We start from the raw sequence: 25,678 nt of genomic DNA, 5'->3' as shown, positions 1-25,678 counted from the left end.
GTTTATCCCTGTGAGGAACCTCCGTCAAGGTACTGAGTTTCAAATCTTTAACCTTCATACTATAAACAGTTCAAACTTGCCAGTGTCTGCTGATGACAGCCAAGTGGATCCTTTCTCAGCAAAGCGCTTGCTCCCAGTTTACGAGAGAACACCTGGCAATCACAGAGTCTGGGCGTTCAGCCAATATTCCACTCCCACTGACCTGACCTTGTCATAGCAAAGCCTCTGTCTACAACATATGCATTTCTAAGTATGCAACAGGTCAAACATCACTGTCTTCAGCAGTAAAATGTAGCTCATGCTTCACATCCTTGTCATGGCAACAGTTAACATTACATTTGGCCTTGAATTTGTTACCAGTTTTAAACACATATTGCAGCAAAACTTCAGCATGAGGATGAGCTGCAAAATCAATACAATGACTAAAACAACGGTCAGACACAGTTGCATGATCCACCCTCCAAACTTAGTATTACCTGGCCTAGCAAACAACGGTGGTCCTGTGTGGTTGTGACACAACAGAGAAACGTCATAAGGTCAGAGTTACATGGTATCTCCACTAAGAATGGGAAATCCATTTGTATAGTCAGATGAACCCCTATGGGAACTCCCACAAGTTGTGAATCTGCTCCTACCTTAACTTGATTGTGTCATTTAACTTGACTGTGAAACATCCACTAAAAACAAAATTAAAATAACAAATATTCATAACATAAACATTTAGTTAGTTTTCACTTTGCTAAATCTTAATCAGTCCAAACCATTTAAAATTTGAATTCTTACTTTCTGATTAACTTTCCAATCAACTTTGCCTTCACATAGTGCAAAACATTCTCAAGGGAATCGTTTAAACAATACAAAATGATACAGAAGTACACCCTTCATCTGTACAAAGAAGACAATCATCGCGTTGATGCATTGATCTCCGTCTTCTTAAACAATGGGGGGGCTATTGTTTTCTGGACTCCTGTACTGAGCCTGCCGTTGACTCGAGCTGGAGCGGCTGTTATTTAAGTCCCGCTATGGGACTGAGCGGTCATCAGTAGAGTGCGTACCATTTTGTCCATCTTCCAGGACCGGTTGTCCTTGAGTCACTGTCCATATGGTAACTGTAATGAGAATGCTCAAGACAAGAGCAAAAAACACATGATGCATAGAGTCTGGGCCAGATTCTCCCATGGCCATCTAGTCGGTGACCTCAGGCATCTCGGCTCCTCCATCCTCTGGGTCTGGTGGGCAGTATGGCACCTTCCTACAGTGGCTGGCATGGATCCAAGTAGACCTCTCAGCTGTGCGAACAGCAGTGGGGATAATCAGCATCACCTGGTATGGTCCAGTCCACCTCTGCTGGTTCCAATGACTTTGTCTCAGGACTTTCACCACCACCCAGTAACCTGGTTGCAGTTTGTGCAGGATCCCCACCAGCGGCTGGGGCAGAGCCACTATCACTCTGGGGAAAATAGCCTTCAGAACATTGTTTAGAGCAGTACAATAACTTACCATGTCATCGTCACAGCCCATCAGTATCAACTTGTTCTGTGGGAAAGGGGAATTGATCATTCTCATTGGTCTACCTGTCAGAACGTCATGAGGAGCCAATAGGGCCCTTCAGGGGTTGGATGAGCCGACAAAGGCATGGGAATCCCTCTTCCCATGTTGTTAGTCATACAAATTACATATTTTTCACAAAATTGTTCAGCAAACACAGAAAACCCAGGTGCAAACCAAAATGTATTTACAAAATCAACCACTTTCCCCTTTGACACATGGTCTCCACCATGTGACAATTTAGCCAAGTAAGGAAAACAAGAACGTGTTAGGACTGGTAGCCCAGCCGGACCCAGCAAGAGTTTCTGCACCTGATCGTATGTGCAAAGTCATTTCCACTTCTTCGATTCAGCTGGACCTACAGAGGATTGTACGTCAGATATATCAGTAGGAGATTAAAAAGTTAACTGGAAGTGAAACCATCAGTAACACATGGGAATAAGCAGACACAGTTGCTGCTTTGCTGCCAAATCAGTAATTGTGTTGCTCTTGGAGACCGAATCAAAATAGTTAGTATGAGCCAAACATTTACAGAAAGGGGAATAATTCCCCTCAGAAAGGGGAATAATGGCTGTCAAGAGGTTATCAACAAATTTCAAGTGAGAAATAGTTTCCTCAGAGGAAGTAAGGAACCCACGCTGTTTCCACAGGGTGAAATCTGACCTTTGTTTTCATACCATGTCAACCAGAGAAGTGCAGTCGTAGGGTTATCCATCCATGGTCGGCAACAGTGTTGCTGGATTGAGCCTGAGTCAACACAGGAGACATAAAAGCATTCTTCTCACACACAAACAGATTGAAAGGGTTTAGAATGTGCACAGGGAGACCCAGACATGGAGAAGCCATGTTGTGACCGTAAATGAGATCTGAGAGAGGCTTGACAACCTCGGCATAGTCAAGCAGCCACGCCCTACAGTACCCTGTTATACCAGTCAGTGACATCATATGTCGTTTGGTAACCGGCTGTGGGACAGTGATAATAGCTCGTACTCTCTCTGGACCCCAGCTGCCTGCCATGGGATGGTATCATGTCTCAACATAAAAAATACATTGGGATGGTATCATGTCTCAAAATACAAAATACATTGGGGTGGTACCATGTCCAAAAATAAAAATACATTGGGGTGGTATCATGTCCTATAATAAAAATACATTAGGGTGGTATCATGTCTCAAAAGAAGTTGCAACTAAAAAAAATGTATACTTCATAGCCTTTCTCTGCCAGAACGATCAAAGGAGCTTGAGTGTCAGTATCAAATGCCTCGAGAGTTTCAAAGCACAGTTGTCACATCCTGACCTTAGGTCCTTTTGTATGTCTCTGTTTTAGGTTGGTCAAGGCGTGAGTTGGGGTGAGCATTCTATGTTTTGTTCTATGTTTCAATGTCTATGTGTTTGGCCTGGTATGGTTCCCAATCAGAGGCAGCTGTCAATCGTTGTGGGTAGTTGTTTTCTGTTTTGTGTGTATCACCTGACAGAACTGTTTCGTTCTCGTTATTCCTCGTTATTATTTTGTTTAGTGTTCAGTTTTGATTAAATTTCCACCATGAACACTTACCACGTTGCGTTTTGGTCTATTCCTTCTTCCATCAACGAAAACCATTACAGAACTACCCACCACAACTGGACCAAGCAGCGTGGTAACCAGGAGCAGAGGGTTCTGCACTCCTGGACATGGGAGGAGATTTTGGACGGTAAGGGACCCTGGGCACAGGCTGGGGAATATTGCTGGAGGCAGCTAAAGCCGAGCGGCGGCGATATGAGGAGTTAGCATGGCAGCGCAACAGGGACGAGAGGCAGCCCCAAAAATGTCCTTAGTGTGGCTAAGTCAGGTAGGAGACCTGAGCCAACTCCCTGTGCTTACCGTGGCGAGAGGTTGACCGGGCAGGCACCGTGTTATGCCGTGAGGCACACGGTGTCCCCAGTGCACAGGCATAGCCCGGTGCGCTACATCAAAGCTCCTCGTATCGGCCAGGCTAGAGTGGGCATCGAGCCAGGAGTAATGAAGCTGGCTCAGCGCATCTGGTCTCCAGTGTGTCTCCTCGGCCCGGGTTATATGGCACCAGCCCTACGCATGCACCAGCACAGCCCAGTGCGGTCTGTTCCACCCCGCCGCACTTGCCGGGCTACAGGGAGTATCCAGCCAGGACAGGTTGTTCAGGCTCGGTGCTCGAAACCTCCAGTGCGTCTCCACGGTCCGGTCCATCCTGTGCCTCCTCCACGCACCAGGCCTCCTGTGGCAGCCCCACGCAGCAAGCTGTCTCTCTGTCTCATCCCTCCAGGTTCTCCCTCCTGTCCGGCGCTTCCAGAGTATCCCTCCTGTCCGGAGCTGCCAGAGCCGCCATCCTGTCCAGAGCCGCCAGAGCCGCCCGTCAGTCAGGAGCCGCCAGAGCCGCCCGTCAGCCATTACCAGCCTTTCAAAGCACTTCATGGCTACGGACGTGAGTGCTACGGGTCTGTAGTCATTTAGGCAGGTTGCCTTTGTGTTCTTGGGCACAGGGACTATGGTGGTCTGCTTGAAGCATGTTGGTATTACAGTCTCAATCAGTGACATGTTGAAAATGTCAGTGAAGACACCTGCCAGCACATGCCCGGAGCACACACCCTGGAAAACTGTCTGGCCCCGCAGCCTTGTGTATGTTGACCTGTTTAAAGGTCTTACTCACGTTGACTACGGAGAGTGTGATCACACAGTCATCCGGAACAGCTGATGCTCTCATGCATGCCTCAGTGTTGCTTGCCTCGAAGCGAGCATAGAAGTGATTTGCCTTGTCTGATAGGCTCGTGTCACTGGGCAGCTCGGGGCTGTGCTTCCCTTTGTAGTCTGTAATAGTTTGCAAGCCCTGCCACATCTGACGAGCGTCGGAGCTGGTGTAGTGTGATTGAATCTTAGCCCTGTATTGACGCTTTGCCTGTTTGATGGTTCGTCGCAGGGCATAGCGGGATTTCTTGTAAGCTTCCGGGTTAGTGTCCCGCACCTTGAAAGCGGCAGCTCTAACCTTTAGCTCAGTGCGAATGTTGCCTGTAATCCATGGCTTCTGGTTGGGGTATGTACGTACAGTCACTGTGGGGACGACGTCCTCAATGCACATATTGATAAAGCCTGTGACTGATGTGATGTATTCCTCGATGTCATCGGAAGAATCCTGGAACATATTCCAGTCTGTGATAGCAAAGCAGTCCTGTAGTTTTTATAGACCGAGTCACTGGTGCTTCCTGCTTTAATTTTTGCTTGTAAGCAGGAATCAGGAGGATAGAGCTGTGGTCGGATTTACCAAATGGAGGGCGAGGGAGACCTTTTTACGCGTCTCTTTGTGTGGAGTACAGGTGATCTATCATTTTTCCCCTCTGGTTGCACATTTAACATGTTGATAGAGATTTGGTAGAACTGATTTAAGTTTCCCTGCATTAAACCTCTTAAGTCTACCCCTTCCTTTTTCGAACATTCTGTTAAAAATCGCGCAACTTTTCAGCGTCCTGCTACTCATGCCAGGAATATAGTATATGCATATGATTAGTATGTGTGGATAGAAAACACTCTGAAGTTTCTAAAACTGGTTAAATCACGGCTGTGACTATAACAGATCGTGTGTTTCATTGAAAAACGCAAGAAAAACTGCTCTCTGAAAGCTAAAAATAATTTCCATAAGCCACTTTCATGGGTTGTTAAAAGAGCACAAAATTAATTATGGATCTGCATGCAATTCATACAGATTCCACACGATGTCGCCATTGTCGTCATTTTCAATTGACTTTTTTGTTGGAAAATCCAACTAACAGGATTCCGTTTCTTCCGGTCTCCACCAGGATGGTTTGAATGTGCACATTGGCAGCCATTGATTTGCAGACGAGGAGCTATTGAATATACATCGCCCTGTAATCATTTTGATAGATTATAAACGTTTACTAATACCTAAAGTTGGATTACAAAAGTATTTTGAAGTGTTTTGTGAAAGTTTATCGTCAACTTTTTTAATTTTAAAAAATGACGCAGCGTTTAAAAACAATGTTTTTTTCTGAATGACACAGCTTCCATAGAAAGCTATTTTGGGTATATATGGACCGATTTAAACGAAAAAAATACCCAATAGTGATGTTTATGGGGCATATAGGAGTGCCAAGAAAGAAGCTCGTCAAAGGTAATGAATGTTTTATATTTTATTTCTGCGTTTTGTGTAGCGCCGGATAAGCAAAGTCTTTGTTTACGTCGCATTCAGGCATTTTGAGGTGTTGCATGCTATCAGATAATAGCTTCTCATGCTTTCGCCGAAAAGCATTTTAAAAATCTGACTTGTTGGCTAGGTTCACAACGAGTGTAGCTTTAATTCAATACCCTGTATGTGAATTTTGATTAAGGTTTGAGTTTTAACGAGTACATTTAGCATTTAGCGTAGCGCATTTGCATTTCCAGGTGCTTAGTTGAGACATCTGCGTCTCAAGTAGGATCAAGAAGAGTCTCCGGCCACTAGGAGTTCTGCTTCTGGGTGAGTGATTTCCTGCTTGCTTATTTCCTTATACAGCTGACTGAGTGTATTCTTAGTGCCAGCATCTGTCTGTGGTGGCAAATAAACAGCCACGAAAAGTATAGCTGAGAACTCTCTAGGCAAGTAGTGTGGCCTGCAGTTTATCACAATATACTTTACTTCAGGCGAGCAAAATCTAGAGACTTCCTTAGATTTCGTGCACCAGCTGTTGTTTACAAATATGCACAGGCCGCCAGTGCCATGATTTCTGTATTTATGTGAAAGCCATTGTATGCTTGCAATGCTCAATGATGGAAATGTACTGAGAAATGGAGATGTACTGCTTTAGTTCTCAGACTGAGAACTGCCTGCACCTGCTGATAGTCACGCAGCCTCAAGGCCGAGATGTTCCGAAAGCAGCAAAGCGCCTGAGACTATACAGATGTGGTTGATGGCTTCTAGTACAGAGTGAGAAACCACAGTCTAGACATGTTTTCTCATCTTAGATACTTTGTATCTAATCCAATGCAACAATGTTAAGGTATGATTGACGGTAGGTTGTCCTCACCAACTAGTATAAAGAGTGTAGTCTCCTGTTTCGCCAAACAGATCTTTACTATAGACTACTGAGGTAATCTGTATGTGAATCTCTGTCTGCAATTCCATTTTATTACTAAAGACTTTTATACCAAGGTTCCTGTGTCTTACATTAGTGGTGATCTTTTAGGGGTGTTTTTATACACTTACTGACACGCCCTGATCTGCTTCACCTGTCCTTGTGCTTGTCTCCACCCCCTCCAGGTGTCGCCCATCTTCCCTACTTATCCTCTGGGTATTTATACCTGTGTTTTCTGTCTGTCTGTCTGTGCCAGTTCGTCTTGTTTGTCAAGCTTACCAGCATTTGTCCTGTCAGCGCCTGTCTTTGTCCAGCCGCTCTTTTTATCGTCCTCCTGGTTTTTGACCCTTGCCTGTCCTGACCATGTACCCGCCCACCTGACCACTCTGCCTGTCCCTGACCCTGACTTCCATCCTGTACCTTTGCCCCACCTCTGGATTACTGAACTCTGCTTGAGACTGCCTGCCGTCCTGTACCTTTGCTCCTACTATGGATTATCGACCCCTGCCTGCCTTGACCTGTCGTTTGCCTGCCCCTGTTACAATAAACATTGTTACTTCACACAGTGTTGTTGGCTGAAGCCTGACAGGTAAAAGTGACTGCAGAGACATCTTGGGTTGATGGAATTTGTATTGCTGGAAAGTTTTTAAGAAAATAACACTACTTTCAGCATTTCTGTGACTAGTTTCTAAAATGGTAAGTAAAGCATGGATTAAAGTGTGGTTTGTTGAAAATAGTCACTCAGTTCTTAGTTATGGTGTTGGGATTCTATTTTGTGGTTCGTTGACTGACAGTCTTACGAACAGTTATCAGTAGGTCTCCCAATGCACACTGGTACAAGCATGTGTTCATTTTTAGTCCACTCATAGTCACTGTTACGACTATTTTACCATTGGCATGAATGATCCGCTTTAGTTCTACTGATGCTTCATCTAAATTCCCAATTACTACTCTCCACACGAGTCACCCAGCATGCACAAACTTATAGCTCCAGAATTACCATAACAATTGACAATGACACTCCCTCCTACAATTCCAGTGACCTGTTGTTGGTCAACATAGAGGCCTGGAATACCTGAACTCTCTGAGAGACAAAAATACAGGTTGTGTAAGAAACTATATGTTATGAACACCATAACTATTCAATCATGGAAACATTTCTTCAAATTGAAATTACATGTATTAATAAAGTCCTTTTTACATCAGCAGATGTCATGAAGTGCTTATACAGAGCCCAGCCTAAAACCCTAAACAGCAATCACTGCAGATGTAGAAGCACGCTGGCTAGGAAAAACTCCCTAGAAAGGCAGGAATCTAGGATGAAACCCAGAGAGGAACCAAACTATGAGGGGTGGCCTGTGCTCTTCTGGCTGTGCCGGGTGGAGATTATAAGAGTACATGGCCAATAAGGCCAGATCGTTCTTCAAGATGTTCAAACATTCATATATGATCAGCAGGGTCAAATAATAATCACAGTGGTTGTAGAGGGTGCAACAGGTCAGCACCTCAGGAGTAAATGTCAGTTGGCTTTTCTTAGCCGAGCATTCATAGGTCGAGACAGCAGTAGAGAAGGAGAAGGAGGGAGATAGTTAGAGAGGGTTGAAAACAGAAGGTCCGGTACAAGGTAACACATCCGGTGAACAGGTCAGGTTTGAATAGCCACAGGTACAACAGCAGAAACTAGGTCAGCAGCATGATCAGGTGGACTGGGGACGAGGACAGCCAGGAGTCATCAGGTCAGGTAGACCCGGTGCATGGTCCTGTGTCTCAGGTCCTCCGGGAGGGGAGAGAGAAAGAGATAGATGGAAGAATTAGAGAGAGCATACTTAAGTTCACACAGGACACCAGATACAATAGGAGAATTTCACCAGATAGGACAGACTGACCCTAGCTCCTGGGCACATAGACTATTGCAGCATAGATACTGGAGGTTGAGACAGGGTGGGTCTGTCGTGGGACACTGTTGCCCTGTCCCACGATACCCCCAGACAGGGCAAACCAGGCAGGATATAACCCCAACCATTTTGCCAAAGCACAGCCCCCACACCACTAGAGGGGTATCAACAGACCACAAACTTACTACCCTGAGACAAGGCTGAGTATAGCACACAAAATATATCCTCCACCACACTAGCCCGAGGGGAGCGCAAAATTGGACAGGAAGTTCACGTCATTGACTCAACCCACTCAAGTTGAGTAATCGTTTCTGTGAAGTGTTGACAGTGTGGGGTAATGGGAAAAGTAGCATATTCATCACATGATATAGAACTGTTTAGGTAACATTACTTCATCCTATTCATTCTGCTTCAATGAACAGAGATGCTAGCAGTATATAGATCATATACATTCTTATGTCGTCATCCACTACATCTTTGATACCAAGGTCACACCAGTAAAGCCCAGTGTCCCCTGTATCCAGGTCTAGATCACTGTCAAGATTTGCTTGTTGACATCATCAGTAATTAAGTGTCTGACCACTGCTCATAGGGGTGTCAGTTCATTACTGGCTTTGATCCTTTCTTCTTTCTTTTGATCCTGACAAACTCCCAAGTCCCTGCTGTTGGGGTAGGTTCCTTGTCAATCATAGGCTTATTGGTGAAATCATCAATCAGAAAATATCTTCTTTGACCTCTCTTGGGTAGGGGGCAGTATTTTGACGTCCGGATGAAAAGTATGGCCAATGTAAACTGCCTGTTACTCAGGCCCAGAAGCTAGGATATGCATATAATTGGTAGATTTGGATAGAAAACACTCTAAAAGTTTCTGAAACTGTTAAAATGATGTCTGTGAGTATAACAGCACTGGTATGGCAGGCCAAACCCCGAGGACAAACCACCCCCCAAAAAAAAAAAATTCAGCCTAGCACTATTTTCAATGGCTAACACAATCATTATAAGGTCAAGTTCTCCCAGATTGCATTTTGATTGTGGGAAACTGGGTGGATTATTGACTGAAGCGTGCTAGCTAAACTGAGTTTTTATGGATATAAAGAAGGACATTATCGAACAAAAGGACCATTTGTGTTTTGGAGTGCCAACAGAAGAAGTTCATCAAAGGTAAGACATTTTTTACATTGCTATTTCTGACTTTCAACCTGCCTGGTTGAAATATGTTTTTCATGTGTTTGTATGCGGGGCGCTGTCCTCAGATAATCACATGGTATGCTTTTGACAAAGCCGTTTTGAAATCTGACACAGTGGCTGGATTAACAAGAAGTTAAGCTTTATTTTGATGTATTACACTTGTGATTTTATGAAAGTTAAATATTTATAATACTGTAGTTTGAATTTGCCTACCTGCCATTAAGAAGTTTGAATTTTCCCACCTGCCCATAAGAAGTTAACTTCTCTGGGCGGTAGCGTCCCACCTCAACAACAGCCAGTGAAAGTGCACGACGCCAAATTCAAACAACAGAAAACTCATAATTAAAATTAAAATTTTCCTTGGGGTTTTGCCTGCTACACAAGTTCTGTTATAGTCACAGACATGATTTAACCAGTTTTATAAACTTCAGAGTGTTTTCTATCCACACATACTAATCAGATGCATATACTATATTCCTGTTATGAGTAGCAGGATGTTGAAATTTTGCACGCTTTTTATCAAAAAGTGCACCCTAACCACCCTAACTACTACGAGGTTATTAAGAATACAAGTATTTTACACCATTTTAAAGATAAACTTCTCGTTAATCCAGCCACTGTGTCTGATTTGAAAAAGCCTTTACGGCAAAAGCACACCAAACGATTATGTTAGGTAAGCACAGAGTCACAGAAAAACACAGACATTTTTCCAGCCAAAGATAGGAGTCACAAAAAGCAGTAATAGAGATACAATTAATCACTAACCTTTGATGATCTTTATCAGATGACACGCATAGGACTTCATGTTACACAATACAATAAATAATTTTTCATCCAAAATTCCCAATGCTGCCCCCTACCCTAGAGAAGTTAAACCTTATAATGTGTACATCGCTAATCTGTAGACTAGGACCCTATAAATATAGTGGGGGGGGGGGGGGGGGTCTTATAGACCTTCCCTTCTATTAATACAACATAAGCATAATCAATTATTATAATATATCAATCATTTGGTGCAGCCCCTATCATGACCCCAAGGTGACCCTCATCACTGCCGATGACAAGCATACCCATAACATGAGTGGTCCAGTCTCAGTTCTTACTTAAAGGTTTGAATATTGCTGTCCATCAATGATTCCCAACCATATTTACTAAGTTATAGCAATTTTGACAAAAACTATGTATATATTTTGTGATCAGAAACATATTATTCTATTCTTATTTACAATAAAAGTGACTCCAAAATGACACATTTACCATTAATTTATACTTGGCACACAATCATCTAAAACACAACCAAAATAAACTGCAAATGCATGCAACAAGTTTGATTTCGCCATTGCATGATATGCATTTGGGACCAAATACTAAACGTTTGACTACTTTAACACACACACATATTAATTTGTCCAAATACTTATGACACCTTCAAATGGGGGGACTAGATACCTACTACTAGTCCGTTAATTTCTAAACAGTAAAACAAATATGTTTGAAAACACCTGGCTCTCTGTAAATTAAATAAAATCTTGAAAACATGGCCGCCTGCTTTGCTTAATATAAGGAATTTGAAATTATTTATACTTGTACTTTTACTTTTGATACTTAAGTACATTTTAGCAATTACATTTACTTTTGATACTTAAGTATATTTAAAACCAAATACTTTCCGACTTTTACTCAAGAAGGATTTTCTGGGTGACTTTCACTTTTACTTTAGTCATTTTCTATTAAGGTATCTTTACTTTTTCTCAGTTATGACAATTGTGTACTTTTTCCACCACTGCTGTACTGTCGCCTCATGATTACATTTTTTTTCCTCAAACCCGAAATGCTGGTGTATAGCGCCAAAATAAAAGTTTTAGCTTCACTGTCCAAATACTTACAGTATGTAGGGGAATGTATACATATACAGTAAATGCATTGATTAAAGAAGAGAGAATCAAAACACTACTGCTTCTTAATGATATAAACAGTTTAACCAGAGAGTCTGGAGAAGATAATAAGTAGGAGGGAGAGGGATGTATAAGAAACATTTGTGGGTTTGGAGTCTAAGTCTTGTGTTAACCTGTTAACCACTAGCGGAACCCCACCGCAACAGCCAGTGAAAGTGCAGGGCGCCAAATTCAAAACAACAAAAATCTCATAATTACAATTCCTCAAGCATACAAGTATTTTACACCATTTTAAAGTAAAAATACTCGTTAATCCATCCACAGTGTTTGATTTCAAAAAGGATTTTCAGTGAAAGCACTACAAACGATTATGTTAGGTCACCACCAAGCCACAGAAAAACACAGCCATTTTTTCCAGCAAAAGAGAGGAGTCACAAAAAGCAGAAATAGAGATAAAATGAATCACTAACCTTTGATGATCTTCATCAGATGACACTCCTAGGACTTCATGTTACACAATACATGTATGTTTTGTTTGATAAAGTTCATATTTATATAAAAAAATCTGAGTTTACATTGGCGCGTTACGTTCAGTAGTTCTAAAACATGCTGTGATTGTGCAGAGAGCCACATTAGTTTACAGAAATGCTCATAATAAACATTGATAAAGATACGACAATTATACATGGAACTTCAGATACACTTCTCCTTAATGCAACCGCTGTGTCAGATTTAAAAAAAACTTTACGGAGAAAGCAAACCATGCAATAATCTGAGTACAGCCTTTAGACAACGAAGAAGCCAAAAAGACACCCGCTATATTGGGTAGTCAACATTACTCAGAAATAGCATTTTAAATATTCACTTACCTTTGATGAACTTCCTCAGAATGCACTCCCAGGCATCCCAGTTCTACCATAAATGTTTGATTTGTTCGATAATGTCCATCAGTTATGTTCAAATATCTTCTTTTGTTAGGGCGTTTGGTAAACAAATCCAAAAGCGCGTTCAGGTCGCGCCGAACGTCGGACGAAAAGTTCAAAAAGTTACGTTACAGCCCTTAGAAACATGCCAAACCAAGTATGGAATCAATCTTTAGGATGTTTTTAACGTAAAACGTCATTAATGTTCCAACCGGACAATTCCTTTGTCTGTACAAATTAAGTGGAACGTAGCTACCTTTCACGAGAGTGTGCCAGACCAAGGCTGTGGCACTCTGCCAGACCACTCACTCAATGAGCTCTTATGAGCTCCTCCTTTAGAGTAGAGTCCTCAAAACAGGTTATAAATACTGTTGACATCCAGTGGAAGCCTTGGGAAGTGAAACATAACTAATATCCCACTGTATCTTCAATGGGGGCTGAGTTGAAAAACTACAAACCTCAGACTTCGCACTTCCTGGTTTGATTTTTTCTCAGGTTTTTGCCTGCATATGAGTTCTGTTATACTCACAGACATCATTCAAACAGTTTTAGAAACTTGAGGATGTTTTCTATCCAAATGTACTAATTATATGCATATTCTAGCTTTTACGGCTGAGTAGCAGGCAGCTTAATTTGGGCATGTTTTTCATCCAGGCTACCCAATATTGCCCCCTACCCCAAATAAGTTAATTATGCACACTCCTGTGTGCCAAGATCTGAGGCCCCGAATAAAATGACTATTTTTCGTAATATTCATAGACATCACTGGTTATCTGTTAATCCCTTCCTGCTTTTGTTTGGGTCCCAATGCCCCCCTCAGTGGCAGAGAGCAAACATTTCATTCAATAGTCTAGTTTTGACATAAGGCTCAATATTCTTTAATAAAAATAAAACATTCAGGTTTATTCTGTTTATTTATTTTTTATTGAAGAAACACACATGTACAGTTAAGTGTCCACATGGACATAATTGTGACAGTTTAATATAATACGTTCAGTCCAAAAAATATACAAATTAGGGAGTGAACGTTAATTATACATGGAGAAACATGGTTACACGGAGAAAATCAGACCTCTCTGAAATGAAATTGGATGGCCCTCCCTTCAGCTAAATATATTCGACCTGAACCCTAGAAAGAAAACAAGTGACCCTCCCCTTTATCCAAAATATTTATTAAAACAAAGTGGATGCAGAGATCATGTCTACCGTTTACCCTCACTTCTTGGACAGACCAGAGCATTAGATATCCAGTTATAGAAACTGTTCTTCGTATTGTAAGCATTACATTGCAATGCAGGAATTTTGATAGAATACATGGCTGCGGGTTGTGAGTACACAGGCAACTTTTGGACATGTATAGGGGTGGAAAGATCTAATTTATAGTAAAATGATTGCATGAATCTATCATGGTATTATCAGGTCCATGGAAAGAAATAGCCCTTTATATACATTTCATGCAATTTGATTTCATTTTACATATTAGCAGAATATTTTTTAATACCACACAAATTATCTAAATTACAGGCTAAGAATGGACAGATAAGATGAACACACAGGCCTATCATTCTCCAATGCCAAATCAGTGTGTCTTGTTCGCAACAAAACTATCCTTGTTTGCAAGTATCAGGAATCTGAGCATTGTACTTTCAAAAGTTTGGCCTACCTTTCCACTTAAGACAGTCAGCCTACACGCTTAGAAAAAGATGTGCCATCTCAAACCTAAAAGGGTTATTCGGCTGTCCCTATAGGAGAACCCTTTGAAAAGCCTGTTAGGTTTCAGGTAGAACCCTTTTGAGTTTCATGCAGAACCCTCTGTGTAAATGGTTCTACATGGAAGCCCAACAAGTTCTACCTGGAACCAAAAAGGGTTCTACCTTGAACCAGGAAGTGTTATTCTATTGGAAAAGCCAACAAACTCCCTTATGATGGCGCCGGAGGGGAAGGCTGCTGTCTTATCAGCTCTTAACCAACCATGCTATTTTGTTTGTTTTTTCATGTTGTTCGTAATTTGTTTTGTACATAATGTTGCTGCTACCGTCTCTTATGATCAAAAAGATCTTCTGGGCATCAGAACTGCGATTGCTCACCTCAAACTGGACGAAGAGTTCTTGTTCAATGAGTCGGACTGGAGGGATATAATACAGACACCCGACCAGGCCCAGATCCCCGTTATTCGCTGGAGAAGGAAACAGAGATTTCGCAGAAAGAGATCAGGGTGCTTTGTGAGGATCAGGCGACGAGTGGCTAATCTGCCATTGCCATCCGTCCTGCTAGCTAACGTTCAAACGCTGGAAAATAAATGGAACGAACTGAAAGCATGTTTATCCTACCAATGGGACATTAAAAACTGTATAATCTTAAGTTTCACCGAGTCGTGGCTGAACGACGACATTAAGAACATACAGCTGGCGGGTTATATTCTCTATCGGCAGGACAGAACAGCAGCCTCTGGTAAGACACAGGGCAGGGGCCAATGCATTTATGTAAACAACAGCTGGTGCGCAATATCTAAGGAAGTCTCAAGGTTTTGCTCGCCTTAGGTTGAGTATCTCATGATAAGCTATAGACCACACAATCTACCTAGAGAGTTTTCAGCTGTATTTTTCGTAGCTGTCTACATACCACCACAGACCGATGCTGGCACTAAAACCACACTCAATGAGCTGTATACCGCCATAAGCAAACAGGAAAATGCTCATCCAGAGGCGGCACTCCTAGTGGCAGGGGACTTTAATGCAGGGAAATCAGTTTTACCTAATTTCTATCAGCATGTTAAATGTGCAACCAGAGGGAAAAACATTCTAGACCAGCTTTAATCCACACACAGAGACGTGTACAAAGCTCTCCCTCGCCCTCTATTTGTCAAATCTGACCATAATTCAATCATCCTTATTCCTGCTTACAAGCTAAAATTAAAGCAGGAAGCACCAGTGACTCGGCCTATAAAAAAGTGGTCAGATGAAGTAGATGCTAAACTACAGGACTGTTTTGCTAGCACAGACTGGAATATGTTCTGGGATTCTCCCGGTGGCATTGAGGAGTACATCACATCAGTCACTGGCTTCATCAATAAGTGCATCGAAGACGTCATCCCAAAAGTGACTGTACGTACATACCCCAACCAGAAGCCATGGATTACAGGTACCATTCGCACTGAGCTAAAGGGTAGAGCTGCCGCTTTCAAGGAGCGGGACTCTCAACCGGAAGCTTATAAGAAATCCTGCTATGCCCTACGATGAACCATCAAACAGGCAAAGCGTCAATACTGAACTAAGATCGAATCGTACTACACCGGCGCCGACGCTCGTCAGATGTGGCAAGGCCTGCAAACTGTTACAGACTACAAAGGGAAGCACAGCCTAGAGCTGCCCAGTGACACGAGCCTACCAGATAAGCTAAATAACTTATACGCTCGCTTCGAGGCAAGTAACACTGAAACATGCATGAGAGCATCAGCTGTTCTGTACAATTGTGATCACGCTCTCCACAGTCAGTGAGTAAGACCTTTATAGTGGTTAACATTCACAAGGCCACAGGTCCAGGCAGATTACCAGGACGTGTACTCCGAGCATGCGCTGACCAACTGGCAAGCGTCTTCACTGACATTTTCAACCTTCGCTGTCTGAGTCTGTAATACCAACATGTTTCATGCAGACCACCATAGTCCCTATGCCCAAGAACACTAAGGTAACCTGCCTAAATGACAACCAACCCGTAGCACTCACGTCTGTAGCCATGAAATGCTTTGAAAGGCTGGTCATGGCTCACATCAACACCATTTTCCCAGAAAATCTAGACCCACTCCAATTTGCATACTGCACCAACAGATCCACAGATGATGCAATCTCAATTGCACTCCACACTGCCCTTTTACACCTGGACAAAAGGAACACCTACAGTATGTGAGAATGCTATTCATTGATGATAGTTCAGCGTTCAACACCATAGTGCCCTCATAGCGCATCACTAAGCTAAGGACCCTGGGACTAAACACCTCCCTCTGTACCTGGATCCTAGACAGCACATCCGCCACGCTAATCCTCAGCACAGGGGCCCCTCAGGGGTGTGTGCTCTGTCCCCTCCTGTACTCCCTGTTCACTCATGACTGCAAGGCCATGGTCGACCATCATTAAGTTTGCTGATGACACAACAGTGATAGGCCTGATCACCAACAGCAACAAGACTGTATATAGGGAGGAAGGTCAGAGACCTGACCGTGTGGTGCAAGGACAACAACCTCTCCCTCAACGTGATCAAGACATTGGAGATGATTGTGGACTACAGGAAAAGGGGGACCGAGAATGCCCCCATTCTCATCGACGGGGCTGTAGTGGAGCAGGTTGAGAGCTTCAAGTTCCTTGGCGTCCACACCACCAACAAACTAACATGGTCCAAGCACACCAAAACAGTCGTGATGAGGGCACGAAAAAACCTATTCCCCCGCAGGAGACTGAAAATATTTGGCATGGGTCCTCAGATCCTCAGTTCTACATGGAACTGTACCAACGCAGACAAATGTACATTTTATCTGCTGGCTATTCTTCTTCCGTGGATTACAAGTCTTTCCCTAAAAGCTGACTGGGTTTAAACATCTTCAACTGTACAAAAAATGAATAGCTAAATCAATTGATAGTGACTGTCACGTTCTGACCTTTATTTTCCTTTGTTTTGTTTTTATTTAGTATGGTCAGGGCGTGAGTTGGGGTGGGCAGTCTATGTTTTGTGTTTCTATGTTTAGGTTTCTGTTTCGGCCTAGTATGGTTCTCAATCAGAGGCAGGTGTCGTTGGTTGTCTCTGAGAATCATACTTAGGTAGCCTGGGTTTCACTGTTGGTTTGTTTCTGTGTTTGTCACCACACGGGACTGTTTTGGTTTGGTTTTCGTTCATGTTCACATTTATTGTTTTGTATTTCTTAGTGTTCAGTTTATGTTTTATAATAAACGATATGGACACTTACCACGCTGCGTTTTGGTCCGATCCCTGCTACACCTCCTTTTCAGACGAAGAGGAGGAAATCTGCCATTACAGTGACAGAATTAAATTACCAAGCAAAGTTTAATTTTTTTGTCTCCTCGACTATAGAAGGTTGTAGTTTAGCCTCTGAATGTCAAAGAAATTAAACAATGATACAATGCATCCTCATGTGCATCAGTATCATGTCTTTCCCGTGTATTTTACATCTTGTTTCTAGGATAAAGCATTGCTGACCAAAGCGCTTTTGTGGATCACTTTATATAATCAGATCTGTTTTATTTTCTTAAAAATCTTAATCTAACAAGGGCTAGGACTGTGCTTTTTGCCATTTTCTTTAATAAAAGGTAGGATTATGGCAATCCCTCTCATACCCTGCAATTTGAGTCTCGGTTTTAACATAACAGCCTACCTCTGTCAGCCTACCTCTATGTCAGTGATGAATTATTTAAAGAGTGTATGGTGGGTGGAGGAATTGACTGACAAATCTTTGGATATAACAGCTTATAGCCTAATTTCATCTGTCAAACAGGTAGGCTTAACTCTTATTTCTAAACTAGGAAGAAATAGGCTCCAACACAAAGCCTTCTTGTTGTTAGTAAAGTCTAATTTAAACGAAGACTGTTGACTTCAATTATGCCTTCTCGAATTTGCCTTCTTCTGGCACCATGAGCTGGCCATTTCCGAAAGTTTGTGCTGCAGCTCCTGCTTCAAGTGTCAGCAGCCAAATGTAAATTACTCCAATCTGGCTTATTGTGAGGTCAATAACTCTGATAAATATATCATTGGCTAGAAACATTTAGTTTTAGTCAAATAATTTATAGTAGTATCAAGTCATCAAAGTTGACCTCCAGTCCTCCTCCTCTTAGTGCTCTCCTTCTCAAAAAGAAAGGTGTAATCAAAACAAAGATTCAGAAGAAGCTTTTGACTCTCCTCATGAACCGCCGCTGAAGGCTTACACAACACAGCCATTGGTAAAAGTATTTGTTTAGCAAGAACAGAGCAGGCTGGGGCTCAGGTTTGGAATATCCATCGCAGTGTGTTTTATTTATACCAGCCCAGCAGCTACGGTATCTTAGAAATATAATGTTGCTCTGTGCTTCTCCGAGCATGCACACATTAAATAGCCTATAAGGGCACTTGATATTGCACGCCCAGTGGAAAATCAGAGATGAGGGGCGGCATCCGGCACACATTGTATATAGCCAAATAAGCAACTAATTCTAAAATGCTGTGAAATATGGAAATTTGATAAATTACAAATGACATAACCCTCCCTGAACTAGAATTACAAATACTAAAGCCTCCCCTTGACTGAAATTGAAAAGGCATTACCCTCCCACATTTCCCTCCACGTAACCATTCTGTACATTTCGATTCATCCTTGAAAAAGAGACCAATACAAATAATTAGGACAAATGTTTTGGGCGGGGGGGCCAAATCAAAGTATATGTTTTACTGTCAATCTGGACACATTTCTTCTGATGCCTTAGTACACTGAGATCCTCCAGTATTTTCCCCCATAAAGCTGGTCTGGTTCTTTTGGACCAAGGATTTAATTCAGTCACTGCTCTGCTGTTACTCCCTGCTGGAGAGAAAGTGAACCTTCAGTCACTCATCTAAAACCATCATTTGTGTGCAGTGTGGTTTCCCACTGGATTCACTATCATAGCAACATGTTGTCAGACGAAGTTAAAGGATGACAGCAAATTAAAAGGCAAACATGCTGCATGACTGAAGAGTAATGTTATGTTTATGCTTTACACAGACCTATCTCTGGTGTTGGGCCACTGTGCTGTAGACCACATCATCTGGTTCTGCTGCCTGTAAGAGAGGAGGAACACACACACACACACACAGTCACACACACACAGTTATAATGGTGATATACAGCGCCTTCTGTATTGATGCAGTACACAGTAGACACATACAGGCACAAATAAGTTAGTCAAATCATCAACGCAGTAGAGCAGCTTTTTATGTAGGCCTACATTTGGTTGGGTCTTGTTTTTGGTGACCACAGTGCTGTATGTCACTGCATCATCAGGTAATGGAATCTGCTCATAGACAGACACACAGAGTTATTCAGAAAACACAAAACACATAATAATTGTTAGTCAGCCCAATCTTTGCATTTACTTAATCTTTAACTGGTGTTATTTACCATGCTTAAACAGTCACAGTACATAACGTAGTTCATGATAACTATTATAGCTGTGGCTAGAACGCTGCTAAACAAGGAACATAACATCAGTAAAGCAGCCTTAGCTTTGTCTGTACATTTAGTTGGATCTTGTTCTTTTTGACCATTGTTCTGTATGTAATTGCATCGTCAGGAAAAGGGTCCGGCTGGTAGACAGTTACACATGAAGTTATTCAGAAAACATATACATCCATTTGACATGAGCATAGTTGACCTTTTTTGCTGTCCTGTGCTGCTTAGGGATCACAGTGCTGTACAAGTCACCGTGGCTCTCAGGGTTCAGGGCCTGTTTGATGGAGGACAGAGAGTAACATGATCACATCATCTCAGAGAGAGTGACACTGTGGACTTTCACTTTGAGTTAGTGTGGGTTCAGTTTGAAGTGGGGGGCTGAAGTTTGGTTGCAGATGGTTTAGGTTGGGTTGGAGTGGGTTAGGTTAGGTTGGTTTGGGGGGGGGGGGGTGGGTTGGGTTGCAGAGGTTTAAGGGGGTGTAGAAGAGGATTTGGTCAAAGGGATTACGTTTTACCTGTTGTTCTGTTCCCCATGTTTACATCAACCAGTTTTACCATACGCCATAGAAGGATGTCGTACCTCTCATGCATACTGACATGAATTTCCACCTTTTTTTTGCATTTACATTCTCCCCCAATGACAGCACAAAATGTGTTATTGTTCAAGTGTCAGTAGTTGTGGTGTGTGATTTGAGGAAGTCTGTTCTGGTCAAAGATGCATACTCAGTGCATGACTAAATATAGAAACCAATTTATTTGCAAACGGTTTTACTTAATAGTCTTGAAAGAAATTGGTTTGATTTAAAATGCTTGTTATGACTAACTACTAACCAAAGAGAGCCCTAGAATATCAAGAAGTGAAAGGAACAGATGTGTGAGAAGATAACATGATCATAGCTTACTACTGAGGTGTTTGCTGGTTGGTCCTTTGCCTTCTTGTCCTCTGAAATTAACAAAAGAGGATGTTGGTACTAGTGATCTTTGATGTCAAACTTTTCATTTATATTATCAACTGTCCTGTATTTATTATATTCCGCAAATTACAGTCATAAACACAATTTTTTAAAATACATTTTCATTAAACAAATACTTACTATGTTTTCTCAACAAACTGGAATATAAAATACAATTAAATAGAATATATAGATAATCACAGGCATTGATCTACGTGTCATAGGCATCATTTTTGTTTGCACTGTTGCGACAGAGTAGACATACTTTATGGCCTATCATATTATCACGGCAGTTAGCCTAGCGGTTAAGAGAGTTAGGCCAGTAACCGAAAGCTCCCTGGTTTGAATCGCCGAGCAAACAAGGTTAGAAAATCTTCCATTTTGCCCTTGAGCAAGGCAGTTAAACCCCAAAAACTGCTCCCCAGCAGCCGATGATGTCAATTAAGGCAGCCCTACCGCACCTCTCTGATTCAGAGGGATTGGGTTAAATGCGGAAGACACATTTCGGTTGAATGCATTCAGTTGTTCAGCTGTCTAGGTATCTATCCCCTTTCCCGATTAACCATACCATAATATGGAACTTGAACAGAGAAGAGAAGAAAGCCACAAATACTTATGTGTGTCACAGGACACGCAAATAGATATAACCATGGGGAAGTGGTACAGTGCCTTGCGAAAGTATTCGGCACCCTTGAACTTTGCGACCTTTTGCCACATTTCAAGCTTCAAACATAAAGATATAAAACTGTATTTTTTTGTGAAGAATCAACAACAAGTGGGACACAATCATGAAGTGGAACGACATTTATTGGATATTTCAAACTTTTTTAACAAATCAAAAACTGAAAAATTGGGCGTGCAAAATTATTCAGCTCCTTTACTTTCAGTGCAGCAAACTCTCTCCAGAAGTTCAGTGAGGATCTCTGAATGATCCAATGTTGACCTAAATGACTAATGATGATAAATACAATCCACCTGTGTGTAATCAAGTCTCCGTATAAATGCACCTGCACTGTGATAGTCTCAGAGGTCCGTTAAAAGCGCAGAGAGCATCATGAAGAACAAGGAACACGCCAGGCAGGTCCGAGATACTGTTGTGAAGAAGTTTAAAGTCGGATTTGGATACAAAAAGATTTCCCAAGCTTTAAACATCCCAAGGAGCACTGTGCAAGCGATAATATTGAAATGGAAGGAGTATCAGACCACTGCAAATCTACCAAGACCTGGCCGTCCCTCTAAACGTTCAGCTCATACAAGGAGAAGACTGATCAGAGATGCAGCCAAGAGGCCCATGATCACTCTGGATGAACTGCAGAGATCTACAGCTGAGGTGGGAGACTCTGTCCATAGGACAACAATCAGTCGTATATTGCACAAATCTGGCCTTTATGGAAGAGTGGCAAGAAGAAAGCCATTTCTTAAAGATATCCATAAAAAGTGTGGTTTAAAGTTTGCCACAAGCCACCTGGGAGACACACCAAACATGTGGAAGAAGGTGCTCTGGTCAGATGAAACCAAAATTGAACTTTTTGGCAACAATGCAAAATGTTATGTTTGGCGTAAAAGCAACACAGCTCATCACACTGAACACACCATCCCCACTGTCAAACATGGTGGTGGCAGCATCATGGTTTGGGCCTGCTTTTCTTCATCAGGGACAGGGAAGATGGCTAAAATTGATGGGAAGATGGATGGAGCCAAATACAGGACCATTCTGGAAGAAAACCTGATGGAGTCTGCAAAAGACCTGAGACTGGGATTTGTCTTCCAACAAGACAATGATCCAAAACATAAAGCAAAATCTACAATGGAATGGTTCAAAAATAAACATATCCAGGTGTTAGAATGGCCAAGTCAAAGTCCAGACCTGAATCCAATCGAGAATCTGTGGAAAGAACTGAAAACTGCTGTTCACAAATGCTCTCCATCCAACCTCACTGAGCTCGAGCTGTTTTGCAAGGAGGAATGGGAAAAAAATGTAGTCTCTCGATGTGCAAAACTGATAGAGACATACCCCAAGCGACTTACAGCTGTAATCGCAGCAAAAGGTGGCGCTACAAAGTATTAACTTAAGGGGGTTGAATAATTTTGCACGCCCAATTTTTCAGTTTTTGATTTGTTAAAACAGTTTGAAATATCCAATAAATGTCGTTCCACTTCATGATTGTGTCCCACTTGTTGTTGATTCTTCACAAAAAAATACAGTTTTATATCTTTATGTTTGAAGCCTGAAATGTGGCAAAAGGTCGCAAAGTTCAAGGGGGCCGAATACTTTCGCAAGGCACTGTAAATGTTTAAGCAAGACCACTTAAGTAGGTGTTTCATTTTGTATTCAATCTTCTATATCTGAAAAGGAAATATAGATATATTTGTAATTTGGAGAATTAAAAGTATTCTTGTTAACCCAGACACCTGTCTCTAGCCTTGCTAGTCACAGGCAGGGGCGGATTTAAATATTTGAAGCCACCAGGCAGAGGCCAGTCTGGGTTTTATAGTAAAGACATGTAATTTCACTGTAAACATGTTTTAATGTGCCAAGAACATGTTTTGATCTGATTGTCAAACAAATCACATCAAAACGTAGGTTACCGTCGCAAGGTTAGCGTTCCACCTTCTCCAGCATCTTAACATATGCCAACGCGCCTTCAATTCGCATGTGGCTGAAACTATCTCAATGGAGGAAGCGTCCGAGCTTCCCTCTGTCTAACTATATCTACTTCATGTGCACTGTATACAGTGCCTTCAGAAAGTAGTCAGACCCCTTGACTTTTCCATGTTCCGTTACAGCCTTATTCTAAAATGTATTTAAAAATCCCATCTGGTTTGCGCTTAGTGGGACTATCATTTGTTTTTCAACAGGACAATGACCCAACACCAAGAAGGAGAATGATGGAGTGCTGCATTAGATGACCTGGCTTCCACAATCACCCACCCTCAACCGAATTGAGATGGTTTGGGATGAGTTGGACCGCTGGAAAGCAGGCAACAAGTGCTCAGCATATGTGGGAACTCATTCAAGACTGTTGGAAAAGCATTCCAGGTGAATCTGGTTGAGAGAATGCCAAGAGTGTGCAAAGCTGTCATCATGGATAAGGGTGGCTACTTTGAAGAATCCAAAATATATTTTGAATTGTTTAGCATTTTTCTGGTTACTACATGATTCCGTATGTATTATTTCATAGTGTTGATGTCTTCACTATTATTCTACTATGTAGAAAGTTCTAAAAATAAAGAAACTCTTGAACGAGTAGGTGTGTGTAATGAACATGATGGGAGACAGAGAGCTGGTTTCAAGCGCAGGGCGCAGCAGGTGTTTATTTGTAAAGTACCACAGGAGGAGGCAGGTAGTTGGGTCCAGGGGCAGGCTGAAGGTCATACACAGGGTGTCCAAAAAAGCAACAGTACAGACAGCTAGTAACGTCGTCTGGGAGATCAGGTAATAGGTTGATAACAGGAAATTCAGGAAATTTGATAGGCTAAAGTACAGGCAGGGAATAGGGAAAAGGCATGACTAGTGAGGCAGGACGAAACTATCATATGCAGGAGGATTAACTAATGGGAAAAACGGCGCTCCAAATAAAAGTGTATCACGAAACAAACAATACCTCACAATGATGGGGTACGAAGAACTGAACTAAATAGAGTGTGATAATGACAGGTGAACAGGTGATCAGAATTCAGGTGATTGGGATCTGGAGAGCGATCTGCGTTCAGGGGATCTACGTGTTTGAGAGTGTGAGTTGGAAGCAGACATAACAGTGTTACTGTATGTTTTTAATTCAGTTATGATGCCAGTGTGTGTCAGATTATTGGGGGAAATTCAGATACTAATCCACACAAATTATACAATCTATTACTAAACTCAGTAGACAGTATTTTAATGAGCAGAGAGGTGAGCAGTGTTTGGATCTTACCTGTGGTAACTGACAGATACAGATCAGATATTTCATCTGGTCCAACATTCTCCACAGCACACCAGAAATAGTCAGTGACCCCTGGTTTCAAATTGTTCATGGTCAAAGTGAAGATACATGTTGTAACATTATCAGAGATGGACAACCAATCAGATGTACTCTTAGACTTAGTACAAATTAGATTATAGCAAAACAAGAAATGAGGTCCCCTACACCAGTATTTCACATTGTTTCTATATTTCTGATCATAGAGACATGGGTTGGTGATGGAGTCTCCTTGCTTTACAGACACATGTCTCACTGTGGACACACTCTGTGTACCTGTAGACACAACAACAGAAAACAGATATATAGATGCAGTACTTTCATTTTACCCAGCTGCTCAAAAGTCCCACTAGATTGTCAGCCAAACAACTTGACAGAATGCATCAACTTTTGACCTCTGTAGAAAAATTAGTCAAACTGTGGTTGTCACAAAATGTGTTTGTCACACCAGATAGTAACTTATATTTAGCTTTGACACAAGATTTTACTCCATCCCTAAACTTTAGACACAATCTCTACTTTCAATCAATTAAAATATATGTTTTAAAATAATAAAGACAGAAGTTAATGGAATATTTATTATATACTGTATCATTGACTGGATGGTTGCGCTGATATCTACTGTAGTACAATGTTGAACAAAACTTTTTGTGCTAAATATTTTACTGACATTTGCTAAAAACATGTCAATAAAAATACGAGAGAGTTTTATTTCTTGTTATGTTAGTTCTATTTTACTGGAAGTCTTATTTAAATGTATTGTGCAAAAACTAGAACTGTTGGAAAAGTACAACTATTTTACAAATACATCATAAAACATCTCCGTAACAAATCTGAACACAACATACTTAAAATCTTTAATGTGACTACAATGTCTGTGGACAAAGTAGAAAGAACATTACAAGTGTTACGACTTTCAGCATGTATTCAGTCTTAGGGTCTGACTCAGGAACTGAGTCTAATAATATCAAACAACAAAATGGCTTCCCTCACTGACCTGAAAGTCCAGCGAGGAAGAAAAGAATGTGCAGGACAAGGAGGAGATGTGGAGCCAT

General features: G+C 41.7%; 1 pseudogene; it reads right to left on the bottom strand.

The window, feature by feature from the left end:
• Positions 1-1,185: 1,185 nt before the first annotated feature.
• Positions 1,186-25,678, bottom strand: LOC139408045 (uncharacterized; annotated as a pseudogene).

This window comes from Oncorhynchus clarkii, chromosome 1, assembly GCF_045791955.1.
Source record: "Oncorhynchus clarkii lewisi isolate Uvic-CL-2024 chromosome 1, UVic_Ocla_1.0, whole genome shotgun sequence".
Taxonomy (NCBI): domain Eukaryota; kingdom Metazoa; phylum Chordata; class Actinopteri; order Salmoniformes; family Salmonidae; genus Oncorhynchus; species Oncorhynchus clarkii.
This window is presented reverse-complemented; position numbering and strand designations above follow the sequence as displayed.